Source organism: Choloepus didactylus, chromosome 15, assembly GCF_015220235.1.
Source record: "Choloepus didactylus isolate mChoDid1 chromosome 15, mChoDid1.pri, whole genome shotgun sequence".
Taxonomy (NCBI): domain Eukaryota; kingdom Metazoa; phylum Chordata; class Mammalia; order Pilosa; family Megalonychidae; genus Choloepus; species Choloepus didactylus.
Genome location: NC_051321.1, coordinates 67,527,396 through 67,541,250, shown reverse-complemented (window position 1 = coordinate 67,541,250; position 13,855 = coordinate 67,527,396). Strand labels below are relative to the sequence as shown.

Here is a 13,855-nt window from a genome sequence, read left to right as displayed (position 1 = left end):
ATAAAATAATAATAATAATTATTATTACTAAAACTGTTATTATTCTACCTCACATCATGCCCTAAAGTAAATTCCAGGTAGATTAACAATCTAAGCATTTTTTACCAATTGTAACAGTATTGGAAGGCAATAGAGATCCATGTTTTCTAATCTTGGGACAGGGAAGCCCTTCTTAAACAAAACATGGAATCCAGAAAATGTAAAGGAAAAGTCAGACAGATTTGATTATCTGAAAGTTAAACATTTCTCTATGTCACTAAGAAGCAAATGAGATTGGGAGAAAATATTTTCACGATATATAATAGACAAGGGGCTATTATCCTACAAATAAATAAGAAAAAGACAATCCCAAAGAAAAATGGGCAACGATATGAAAAGGCAATTCACAGAAGAAAAACTACAAGTGAAAACTTATGAAATCACTGTCCACCTCATGGGCAATCAGGAAAATACAAATTAAACCTCTAGCGATATACGCAGTGCCGGACAGATACGGGGAATGGGCACTGCTCTGGGAGTGATTTTTTTTTTTTTGAGGGTAACTTGGGAGCAGCTATTGGAATTTAAAAGGACATTCCTCCACCCAGAAATTTTGATTCTAGAATTCTGTCCTCAGAAGGCTTCCATATAAGCACAAAACCCCACGACTTTCCCAGTGCTCTGGAAACACTCTAGTGTGTTGACTTCCTTCCTAAGGTAAGTTGTCTTGAGGGAATCCAGCTCCCCAGAGGTGATCAGGGCTGTGCAGAGCCCCCTGGAATTTTCACCTTCCTGACTCGTACTTATAGTAACACAGTCTTTTATTAGGTGGCCCCAACTCCCTGCTGCCACGTATTAAGATCACAGCCAACAGGGCTTTTTCACAGGACGACTTCTATCTGCCCATCCCGTGCCAAGAGTCAACCTCTGCAGGATGTTCTCCTTTCTCTTCCCACTGCCAGGGCCTCAGCTCAGGCCGTCTTCATCTTGCTCCCGGGCTGGAGAGATTGCTCCTCATGGGTCACCTGCTGCAGGGCCCCCCACTCCAGTCCATGCTCCAGGCGGCCCTCATGGGCATTGGCCTGAAGCATAACTGTGACCATGTCCCTCCCGTGCTCACAGCCGTGGGATGGGCCCACTCTGGGGAAGTTCCAAACATGGCATTAGTGGCATCACAGCCCTCTGTGGTCTAGCCCCATCCTACTTTCCAAACTTCTTCTCCAACCCTCAATGTGATCAACTCCCATCTCTCACCTCTCAGGCTACAGAATGCACTCAGGGTGGGCACTATTGACCTGCATGGACCTTACTGTAGGTGGCCTCTGGGGTGGGCCAAGGGGTGTGTGAGGCCCCAATAGTCTGCTACAGGCCACACCTTGCACACTCGGATCCACTCGTGCCCCACGTGAAGTCCACTCTGTTCTGTCACTGATACTTCAAGGTGATAGTCACAATCCTGTATTTTAAAAAAAACACCTTACATAAGATAACAAGCAGGTTACCATGAGGGCAATGGACTCAATTCTGGTAGAACACACCAGAATCGTTCCACTGAGGGTCAAAGATGCAGGTATTTATCCACTGACTCCTGCCCCCATTGGCTGGGGGGAGAGGGTTAGCTCCCAACCACTTCCAGGTTCTCTAGCCCATGGGCAGAGCGTGTTCTATGAGCAGAGAGAAGCAGAAGGTCACCAGCGTGAAGATGTGTGCGGCAGTGTGCAGCTGCCTTCGTGCAGGCTGGAGAGGGCACAAGTGGCAGTGCCAGGCACTCAACATGCAATATCTCATTTAATTACAATAATCCTACAAGGCAGGCATTGTTATTATTATCCCCATTTCACAGTTGAGGAAACTGATATTCCAAAAAGCTAAGTAACTTGCTCAAGATCCCACAACTAAGCAAGTGGAGGAGCCAGTCTTCAGAGCAGAGGCTGACTGTGGAGCCTGCGGTCGCCCCTGCGTGGCCACCCTGGGCAGGGACAAAGTGAGATGGGGAGGCAGGGTGGACTTCTCTCTTCATACCCAACCTCTCAAAATCCTTAGCACAGGACCTAGCCAAAGACTAGAGTACTACGTAAGTGTCAGAGTCTCAGAGATGTCAACTTAAACAGTATTTTGTTTACATTTTTTTACTGTGAAATATATCTACAGAAAAGTGATAATTCTCAAAGTACAATTTAACAAGTAGTTTGCAAATTTCAAAGAATGTTATTGGTTACAGTTCCACAATATCAGTTATTTTCTTATTGTGAAGTATAATAAGTATAACATATATGGGGTTTGTATTGTTTTTGCAACTGTCCTGTAAGTTTGAAATGATTTCAAACTAAAAAGTTAAAAAAAAAAAAAAAAAAACCCACAGTATTCCTATCCAGTACCATTCCTTTCCCTTCCCCCAAAGCATTCACTATGTCAATTTTTAAGCAGTATTTCTTGAATATAGTTTATATGTTGCTCAATAGCCATCTCAGCTACCAAAACAAAACAAAACAAAACAAAACATGGATTTGGGAAACATAGGTTGAGAAGGTTCTAAGTGTAAGGCAGAGTACCAGACATGGGCAAGATTCCAAGACGTGCCATTTTTCATCCTTCAGGAGCAAGGGAAAGAAAGGAAAGGAAGTACTGAGGAAATAGGCCAAATAAAGGTCGAGTGGGGTGGGGATCAGCAGTGAAGGCTCCTCGGCTGGGATGGATTTTCTGGGAAGCTAAAGGCTAAGCCTCAGTGACCTTTACTTGAATGGAACCCATGCAAGAACCAATGTGTTCTCATAGCTATATGTTTTTGCGAAATTTGCAAATAGATTAAGACTCTTGGGTTTCTTCTCTCCAACCTTCTCTCAGTCACACTCCCCAGTCACCCCCCACCCACCCTGTGAAATTGTGCTGGAGTAGGCGTGGGGATGTTTGGGATTCTGGCTATGGACGAGTTGAATTGGGGATACATTTAATTTGGATTTAGTGGAATTCATGTATGTGATTCTTAGTCACTTCTACATGTGGATAAGGTGTTGCTGGCAGTCCTGGTTCTAGGAACACCTTTTAGGAATACTCCCACACCTCGCTATACTGACTCATCCAAAATGGTGGCATAAATATGCAGGGCCAGAAGTTGTACAGTCGTACAAATGTGTCCCATTGCCCTTGCAGAAAAATATGTGGGTAATGGCAAAGAAACAAGGCTTGATATATGCAGAGCCAGCAGCTAAGCTTTGGAAAATTCTTCAGGTCATCAGATACGAAATATTTGTAAACAGAAGATTTTGCTTTCATCGATACCTGGTCAAAACAGATGTTCTATCTCATTAGGAATATTCTCAATCATGTAACATATTAAATTATGAATATGTTTTTTCTTTTTCTTTTACACAGATAGAATGTATGAGAATTTCACTGTGTGTTAGGGCAACCAGCAAGCACATCTGTATGTGAAGTCAATGTTTGTGCAACCCAACTATATATACATATATTTTTAAAGCTTTTTCCTCATTTAGTATTGCTATCAAAAATGTATTTTTTTATTCTCTGTAGAAAATTTTAATACAAAATCATTATCATATGAAGAGGCAATCAATATGCAGTCCAAACTGTAGGAAATAAAAATTATTACAGGTGTGTTTTCCAGCAGTTAATTTAAAATACGGTATTATTTTTCTAAACTTTGTGATGTTTATGGTAGTTGTCAGTTCTTTCAAATTTGTGATGTCATTTTTCCTTCTTAATAAATGTTCACACTCATGCTTAAATTTTTTTTGCAATTTGTGTTCTCTTTGTTAAAGAGGGCCTCCAAAATTGTATAAGGATCAAACTCTAAAAATCCTGGATCTGTCCCTGCTCCTTGAGACGTGACTATTATGTCATTGTAATGGAGGGACGAGATTCTCAGGGCAGAATGGCACAAACAGACCCAGACATCACTAACCTCTAGACTCAACCAGGGTCCCAGTTTCCCCAGGCCAGACCACCTGGAGCTGCACAGATTCCTGCGCTCCAGTCCCAGCTGTGCAGCCTCCACCTGGCCTGCCCTCCCCCCTTGGCCAGCATTCAGTTTCTCCAGGTGCTTCAGGACTGGGTGGTGGGACTGTGGTGGTCCTTCAAGCTGTTTATCAAATATTTCCAGCTCTCTTACCCTTCCCCTCTCCCTTTGCATAGCCGCATGAGCTAAAACTTAAGATGCAGTGCTAACCCACCACATTTCCATCCCACTTTTTACAGTGATTATGGAAGCATACACGAGATGAGGCCTCCGTCAGCCTAGGTCCCTGTGTGATGACAATAGGCAGAGGCCCCCTCTCAACCTGCTTTGGACACATTCTGAGAAAAAGAAATAAACACTACTGGGTTGAGCCACTGAGATTCGGGGGTTATTTGTTATGGCAGCACAACCCAGCCCATCCTGACAGACAGAGGCATCCAACAGAGGAGTTGAGGCTGCTTCAGCCCAACATGGGGCCCATCCAAGAACCAGTGTGCTCTCATGGCTATATGGTTTTGCAAAATTAACAACCACCTGGTTGTTAGTTCATCTATTACTACTCCATCCCCAGGAAGCGTGGCTCATGAGCCAAAGCGTATCCTACTGGGGCAAAAAGGGTTCACAGGGGAACTGAAATTTCCTCCACGGAGATGGCAGGCATTTTCATTTTCTCCCAGAGCCCAGTTGCCATTTTCAAAACTCGCCCTCTTAATCCTCCCATGTTCAACATTCAATGGTAGGAATAGGATAATACAATAAACACTCCTATTCAAAAGAGGGGAGCGAGCAGGAGATTGGTTCATAGGATTCTGAAATTCAGCAAGCAAGTGTTGGCAGTTCCTGGATTAAAGCCCAGTCACGCTCCCTGATTGCCATTTTCTATGGCTCTTGTCTTAGCCAGTTGACCTCCTGTCTCTGCAATCTGCCTTATCTTTTCTTTTCGATAAGAAACGGGCTGTAACTGTTAAAAAAAAAAAAAAAAAAAAAAAAAAAAAAGTTGAAAAAGAGCCCAGACTTGAGTTAGTGATATGAATGAAGCAGATCTGGTTAAGACTAGAGCAAACTGGGCCAAAGGGTAAAGGTTGAAACCGCCTGTGTTTTAAAACTTCAACTTCCATGTGAGACCAAGGGAAGAGATGTCTATTTGGTGCAGGATCTTTATTTTCTAAACAGTATAACTCTACAGTCGGTTTGTTCAAACACCACAGTTGCATGGAACTTTGAATAGGAAGTGAGATACGGTAGGTTAGTATAGGCTGGAGTGAAATAGTGACACATCCCAGAGTAATCTGGGCAGAGAATAAGAATATATTTACAGGGCCCCCCTGAGGAGCTGGGGGAAAGTGCAGAAGTGTTGGACTTCCTCACCTGGACTGATGCTGATATTGTCACAAACATTAGGACTGGTGGTTTCATGTGCTGGGCCCTCTATCAAGGGACTTGCCCTTATGAGCCACATTACTGCAAAGGAGAGGCTAAACCTGCTTATCATGGTGCCTAAGAGTCTCCCCTGAGTACCTTTTTGTTGCTCAGATGTGGCCTCTCTCTCTCTCTCTCTCTCTCTGAGCCACCTCAGCAGATGAACTCACTGCCCTCCCCACTATGTGGGACCCAACTCCCAGGTGTGTAAATCTCCCTGGCAACACAGGATATGACTCCCGGGGATGAATCTGGACCCGGCAGTGTGGGATTGAGAACATCTTCTTGACCAAAAGGGGGATGCAAAATGAAATGAAATAAAGTTTCAGTGGCTGAGAGATTTCAAATGGAGTCGAGATGTCACTCTGGTGGACATTCTTATGCACTATACAGATAACACCTCTCAGGTTTTAATGTATTGGAATAGCTAGAAGTAAATACCTGAAACTATCAAACTCTAACCCAGTAGTCTGGACTCCTGAAGATGATTGTATAACAATGTAGATTACAAGGGGTGACAGTGTGATTGTGAAAACCTTGTGGATCACACTCCCTTTATCTAGTGAATGGATGGATGAGTAGAAAAATGGGGACAAAAACTAAATGAAAAATAGGGTGGGATGGGGGGGATGATTTGGGTGTTCTTTTTTACTTTTATTTTTTATTCTTAATCTGATTCTTTCTGATGTAAGGAAAATGTTCAGTAATAGATTGTGGTGATGAATGCATGACTATATGATGGTACTGTGAACAGCTGATTGTACATCATGGATGACTATATAGTATGTGAATGTATTTCAATAAAACTGAATTTAAAAAGAAAAAAAAGAAGCAGGCTGTGTTTGAAATAGAGTAGCTTTTTCCCTCTGCTTTCTACCTCGAGAAGGTTAGAAGGACAGAGGACTCTTTTCATATTTAATTGTCTCTGTTCTTTGCAGTTCAAGTTGATAGTGCTATTACCAGTACAATTATCTTTAAAACTTTGTGAGGCTCAGATGGATGAAAATTACTCCCAGGAATCTTTTCAAGGGAGGATCCTCCCTTCCTTGGGCTGAAAGTCAGGATGCTGCCGAATGCCCTTAAGATCCTAACAGCCTTCTAGGCTGGCACAGTCAGTCCAAGAGTCACAGCTGAAGATTCTTGGAAGCTCTACTGTTCACCTGAAAGCATCTACGAGACACATCTTACACCTTTCTAAGGTCCTGTGATGGTTTGAAGCTGTAGGTACCCCAGAAAAGAATTTCCTTAAAGCTAACCTATTCCCATAGATGTGGACCCACTGTAAGCAGGATCTTTTGGTGAGTAGGATCTTAAGTTGAGATGTGATCCACCTCATTCAAGGTGGCTCTTAATCCACTTACTGGAGTCCCTTATACGAGGATGAGAAACAGAGAACAAGACAGAGATGCTAAGAGAGACAGAAGCCAAAACAGAGAAACACACAGGAGCTCAGAAAGAAAGGCACAGATGGAGGAGCCAGAAGCTGAAAGCAACAAAACCCAGGAGTGAAGGACCAGCAGACACCGCCATGTGCTTTCCCGTGTGACACAGGAGCCCCCCATTGCCAGCAACCTTTCTCCAGTAAGAAGATGTCATCCTGTTGATGCCTTGATTTGGACATTTTCATGGCCTTGGAAGTGTAAATTTATAAGCTAATAAATCTCCATTGTTAAAAGCCAGTCCTGGAATACTGCTTTTCGGCAATTTTAGCAAACTAACACAGGTCCCAACAGTCTTTTAGCTTCACCCTCAACCTGATCTTTACCAAGAAGTCATTTCTTACTGTGAGAAGCTTTTGCTGGCTGGAAAGACTGCCCTGAGCCCTTTATATTTCCTCTAAATTCTGTTCAAAAACTGAACGGCTCATTTTATAGCTCAGTGTTCTCTCTCTTCTCAAAGTTAAAGGCAGCAAGCAAGGTGGCACTTTCAATATCCTGCCTGGGAATGCTTTAGCTAGATCCACGGGTCCATTCCAATGTATGAATGCACCACAATTTGTTTATCAGCTCACTTGCTGAGAGACATTTAGATTGTTCCCAGTTGATGGCTATGACAAATAAAGCTGCTATGAACCTTGCGTATGGGTGTTTCTCTGGACACATATTTTCATTTCTCTTGGGTAAAGAATGAGGAAGGGGGCTGCTGATTCACAAGTTAAGTGCATGTTTAACTTCATTAAGAAACTACCAAATTGTCTTCCAAAGTGGCTGAATCAGCTTGTATTTCCAGCAGCAGTGAATGAGGTTCCAGTGGCTCCACACACTCATCAGCACATGGTCTCATCAGGTTTGGGGTTTTTTTGTTTTCCCCGTCATTCTAAGAGGTGTGTAGTGTACCTCACTGTGGTAATAACTGGTGTTTCCCTGAAGATCTCCTGGGAAGGAGAATCTCTCCACCTTCTCTCCACACTCGTACCCTTCTCCCAGGGGCGGATCCTGCAGCTTGTCACTTCAAGCTGGGTGTGTGGGGTCGGGAGGGGGTGCGGCAGGAGGAGGGGTGTAGGTGGAGCTCTCTCAGTGTCCTGTCCTCCAGACTCTGCTTGACGTCTGATTTGGGTGCAGCAGCCTCTAGCGGAAGAGGTAGAGGATTCTGGGCCCAGAACTGGTCCCCACAGCTCCCCCAGCGGCAGAGGGCTTTTTCTCCTACTGGAAATGAAGTCACCATGTTCTTTACCTGGGCCCTGGGAGTTTCAGAGCTCGCTGGCCCTCTCCTCCGACTCAAGGTTCAGGGCAGGACAGCAGCAGCCAACCCTCTCCCACACACCTGCACCCCTGAGGGGCCTCTGTCCCGTCCCCTGCCCGTCCCCAGTCATTCTCATGAGCCCCACTGGAGGCCCAAGGCAAGGGCCTGTTGGTGTGCGCAACCTCTCCCAACGTCTGGGTGCCCGGCTATTCCAGATTGGCAGCCCACATGTTCAAGCTTCAGCTGATCTCTTCCTACCCACTTTTGTGGAGGCTGGCCCTTCCTCTGTGCTCTGCCAGGGCGAGGAGGCCATCTGCGCATCCAGTCTCGCTGTGGAGAGCCTGTCGCCCTGGAACTCAGGCTACTTGGTTGCCCTGGGTGACATGAGCTCAAGAGACATGATTTTGTAATGTTCCCAGTTTTTTCTCATCGTTAGGGTGGAAGCAACACCCTTTCTAGCTTTCTACATCCCAAGTGGAAGTGGAACTCAACCTTACAGTCTTCTAAGCTTTCCTTTCACCTTCTACCCGCTGCCTGTTGTAGGTTTTTCTTACGGCAAGTCTCCACTTCCAGGTACTAGTTCCTGTAAAACTCAGCTTGAAGAAAATGTGTGTGGTTCCTTCTCACGGTCCTGTGGGTTGACCGTCCCTGCGTCCCTGCTAGCTGTAGCTCAGGTAGGCCACAGGTAGACACTGGTGCTGGGGCTGCCGAGCACTGCGTACGTGTGGCCTCTCCCTGTCGCTGGGCTTCTCACCGCGGGACCGCTGGGTCCTGAGGGGGGCACCCCAAAGTGGGGGTTCCAGAAGGCCAAGGCAGGCACTGTGGGCTCCTCTGACCTAGTCTCAGAAGTCACACGGTGACACTTCTGACACAATTCAATACACAGCCTGCCCTGATCCAGTGTGCGGAGAACTACACAACGGCATCAAATTGGGGGTCAAGGTGATTGGGGAGCCATCTTTGGAGACTGCTCACATACTGCCTAACTCTATATGCAGAAGGAGACCTTTCTCATTTAGGTCTTAAATTTATCAAACTACAAGGTAACAGAAGAAAAAGAATATGTTTGTGACAACGGTGACCAGGGCTTATCAAATAAAACCACAAAAGCACAAACTCATAAGGCAGAGGGAATAATAGAAAGGTTAATCTTTAAAATTACATCAAATTAAAAGATGTCTCTCAACAAAGAAAATTATGGAAGACGTTAGTTTACAGATGGGCAGAAGGGGAGGAGACATTTGCAAGATCTAAACTGATAAGCTAGACATAAACTCCCACAAATCAACCCCAAAAAGATGGCACTCTAAATTTTAAAAAATGGGCAAGGATATTAAAAAGCGATTTACAAATCGTAAGCCCCAAATGCTAACAAACAAATGGAGAGGTGCTCAAAATCATTAGTTAATTGGAAAAAATGAAAATAAAACAGCAGTGAGCTATCATTTCATGCCTATTAGCCTGACAAAAATTTAAAAGTCAGGTGATGCCAACTGTATGTATGGATGAGGGACATCAGGAAATCAGAACCCACACACATTACAGGAGGGAATGAGAACTGGCACAGTCAATCTGGGCAGCATCTGGGACTATTTGGGGATCTATACTCACGAGTGGCATTGCTGGGTTTATAGAGTATGCATGTATTTAAGTTGCCTAAGAATAGTCACACAGGCCAGTAGGTATTTGGAGGAGGATGTTCGTTGCAATGTCATTCTTTGATGTTTTGGGTGTGTGTGTGTGTGTGTGTGTGTGTGTGTGTGTGTACACTCATGTGCTTGGGGGGTAGTGGAGGTGGTAGTGCTGAGAGTTGGAGGTAAACTGAGTGCCCACCACAGGTAGAACAATAAACCATGGTGGATTCTCACCATGAAAGACTAAGCAGAAGTTACGAGTTATAGATTAAGTATACATGGAGCAACAAGGATGGATCTTAATCTTCCGCTAAGCTTTACATTTTGTAAGAAACAGAATGAAATATGTAATACAATGCCATTTACGTAAATTACAAATACATATAGATGAAACAATACACATTCTGAAAGAACATGTACAAACAAAAATACACATTAAAACATTAGAAAGGTGGTTATTGAGGGGAGAAAATAAAAGAAAAGTATCGGGATAAAAGTTAATAGAGCGGGGAGGCAAGATGGCGGCACAGGGAGGTGTGGAGTTTAGATAGTCCTCTGGAACAACTAGCATACAGCCAGGAACAACTAGTAAATAGTCTGGAACAACTGTTGGGAGATATATGTGACCAAACATCATACACCAGTCTGGAACGGATGGAACAGCTGAGATCGCAGCATAAGAACTGTAAGTAAAGCTCCCCAAATTGCACTGGTGCCCCTCCCCCAAATTGCAGAACTGGTGCCCCTCCCCCATTGGCATGGCAGGCTGAGTAGAAAGACGTCCCTGTGGGAAAAAGACGCAGTCTACTAGGAAGAAGGGAAGGTAACTCAACCAAGCTTCGACTGGGGTTTTAATTAACAAATCTGTACTACTGAATACAAGCTACCAGCACAGATAAACCTGGAGCAAGCAGGAAAGGAACCAGAGATTTCTCCTAGGAGGCGGAGCTGAAGGGAAAATATATATATAAATAAAAAAAGAGGCTTTGAGGATCAGCTGAGCTCAGAATACTGGAAAAGGGCTGTGTCTCAAGAAAAGGGGCACATAGGACTGGGCACCAACTCCGGTTCTTGACTGGTAACTGGGGGGGCTGGGGACTGGCTCTGAAAAGGGGATTTCTTTCTTTTCTCCCCCTTTTTTTTTTTTTTTGTTCTCTCATTCTAAGTAGCTCATTAGAGAAAACTTCAGGTATTTTCAATTGTCAGTACTGACTTAGGCAAGGGTAGAGTTAAGATAGTCAGAGAGTCAAACGAAAAGTCAAGTGTAGGAGATAAATCCCTAAAGGGCTTATCTTCCCTTAGAAAAAGGGGGAGTCAGGGCCCAGCTCAAGCGGCTGCCCTGCCTCAGAGAACTCAGACCCTAGGGCCTGGGGGGAGAAAACAGAAACAGATTAAGCTTGACTTCTGACACTTTTAGCCCCTCGCAGGAACAAAGTCTACTGAGAATTAAAGGCAACACACCTCTTTACACCGGTGGGGAGCTGCGGGCAGACAAGAGCCACCTGCTGGGCAGGATAGGAAAAGCACAGCATCTAGAGGCCTCAAAGGGGTGTCTGACAATTTTCTGGGTCTCATCCTTAGGGAAACCTGATACTGATTACACCCTCTTCTTAAGATCTGGGCCCTTCTGGTCTGGGAAAATCTGATCGGAGTAATCAAGGAAACCAGATGCCCAGACAACAAAAAATTACAAATCACACCAGAAAAAATGAAGATATGGCCCAGTCAAAGGAACAAATTTACACTTCAAATGAGATACAGGAGTTGAAACAACTAATTAAAGATTTTCAAACAAATATGCTAAATCAATTCAAAAATCAAATCAAGTTAAGGGAGGTTATGGCAAAAGAGATGAAGGATAAAAGAGGACATTGGATGAACATAAGGAAGAACTTGCAAGTTTGAAAAAACAATTGACAGAACTTATGGGAATGAAAGGCACAATAGAAGAGATGAAAAACACAATGGAGACATACAACAGCAGATTTGAAGAGGCAAAAGAAAGGATTCGGGAACTAGAGGACAAAACATCTGAAATTCTACACAAAAAAGAACAGATATGGGAAATAATGGAAAAATAAGAGCAGGACCTCAGGGAATTAAATGACAACATGAAGTGCATGAATATATGTGTCATGAATACACATCTCCCAGAAGGAGGAGAGAAGGGAAAAGAGACAGAAAGGATAATGGAGGAAACAATCACTGAAAATTTCCCATCTCTTATGAAAGACATAAAATTGCAGATCCAAGAAGGGCAGTGTACCCCAAACAGAATAGATCCAAACAGACCTATTCTAAGGAACATATCAGATTAGCAAATGTCAAAGACAAAGAGAGAATTCTGAAAGCAGCAAGAGAAAAGCGATCCACCACATTCAAAGGAAGTTCGATAAGAATATGTGTGGATTTCTCAGTAGAAACCATGGAGGCAAGAAGGCAGTGGCATGATATATTTAAGATACTGAAAGAGAAAAACTGCCAACCAAGAATTCTATGTCTGGCAAAACTGTCCTCCAAAAATGATGGAGAGTTTAAAATATTTTCAAACAAACAGTCACTGAGAGAGTTTGTGAACAGGAGATCTGCTCTACAAGAATTACTAAAGGCAGATAGGAAAAGACAGGAGAGAGAGCTTTGGAGAAGAGAGTAGAAATGAAGACTATCAGTAAAAGTAAAAAGAGAGAGAGAAAAAAAAATAAAAATAAGATATGACATATAAAATCCAAAAGACAGGAGAACCTAAGATGGTGGCTAGGTGAGACAGGGCAAAAAAAAAACACCTCCGTGAAAAATACTAGATAAAAGCCAGAAAGTGACCCAGAGCACCAGTTCCAGCTATACACCAGCCGGACAAGGTCTGCTAAACCTACAGGGACAGTGCATTTGGTAAAACTGGGAGTCTGCATTCTGAAATGAGTGAGTAAGCTGGCTAAAAGTCCCGTGGCTGTGCTGCGGTGTGGGGAAACCATGGGTTGGCGTTTGGAGACAGACTAGTTCTTTTTCTAAAACAAACAAACAAACAAACAAAAAACCTGGGAGCAGCTACAGATACAGCAGTGAGAACCACGCAGTGAAGCACGGCAGAAGCGGGCTGTAGCCAACGCTTCAGTGTCTGGCATGGAGGATAGCCCTCCCCAGATCTGTTGCTGATTGTCTCAGGACAGAGGGGAGACAAAAGGAAAAAGAAACTGTGCCCCTTGCAGACATCTCCCCGGCGGCCTGGGGACGCTCCCACCCAGGGCTGGACCCACAGCCCAGAGCCGCGCCAAGAAACCCAGTGTGACGGGGAGTCTTTCCCGTAGCACCACGCACACGCCACAATATCGGCCGTGGACAGTGGCCTTTAGCGCACCCACAGCTGATTGTCCCAGAGCTGGGAAAGCGGAGCTGTGCGAAAAGGGGGAAATTACACGCCCCACTCAACCGTCTTTAAAGCAGGCTGGGAACGCCCTTGCATGGCCCAGCAGCCCAGGGCTTCACTGGAGGCCGGCGTGCACTTGTGATGTTGCACAGTCTTCCCTCAGCAGAGGTCCTGGAAGAGTATGGCTGGGATAGGGGACCCGCTCGGAAATCCCAGGGACCCTATGCCAATACCAAGGACTTGTGGGTCAGGGGCAGAGACAAGCTGTGGCAAGACTGAAATGAAGGCTTAGACTCTTGTAACAGCCTTAAATCTCCAGGAACACCTGGGAGGTTTGATTATTAAAGCTGCCCTGCCTCCCTAACCACCCAGACACATGCCCCACATTCAGGGTGGACAGCACCAACAACACACCCAAACTTAGTGCACCAACTCAACCCCACAAGAAGCAGATCCCCACACACCACAAAGACAAAGTCAGGGAGAACTGACTTGAGGGGAATAGGTGGCTCACGGATGCCATCTGCTGGCTAGTTAGAGAAAGTGTACACCACCAAGGTGTAGTTCTGACAAATTAGAGATCAAGTAAAGCAAATGCCAAGAGGCCAAAAACAACAGAAAATCTTAAAGCATATGGTAAAACCAGACGACATGGAGAACCCAAACCCAAACACCCAAATCAAAAGATCAGAAGACACACAGTACTTGGCACAATTAATCAAAGACCTAAAATCAAACAACGGAAGCATGGCACAGGATATAAAGGACATAAAGAAGACCTTAGAAGAGCATAAAGAAGAA

At 44.4% G+C, this 13,855-nt stretch overlaps 1 long non-coding RNA gene across 5 annotated transcripts in view; it reads right to left on the bottom strand.

Moving 5' to 3' along the window:
* The window catches only part of LOC119510150, a 79,713-nt gene that overhangs the window by 55,288 nt on the left and 10,570 nt on the right, over nucleotides 1–13,855 (bottom strand). For 3 of the 5 annotated variants that reach the window (XR_005211829.1, XR_005211834.1, XR_005211831.1), the window contains exon 2: nucleotides 1,355–1,435. The exons of the other annotated variants lie outside the window; for them this stretch is intronic. This is a non-coding gene — a long non-coding RNA (uncharacterized LOC119510150). The remainder of the gene's footprint in view (nucleotides 1–1,354; nucleotides 1,436–13,855) is intronic. 5 annotated transcript variants of the gene reach the window in all.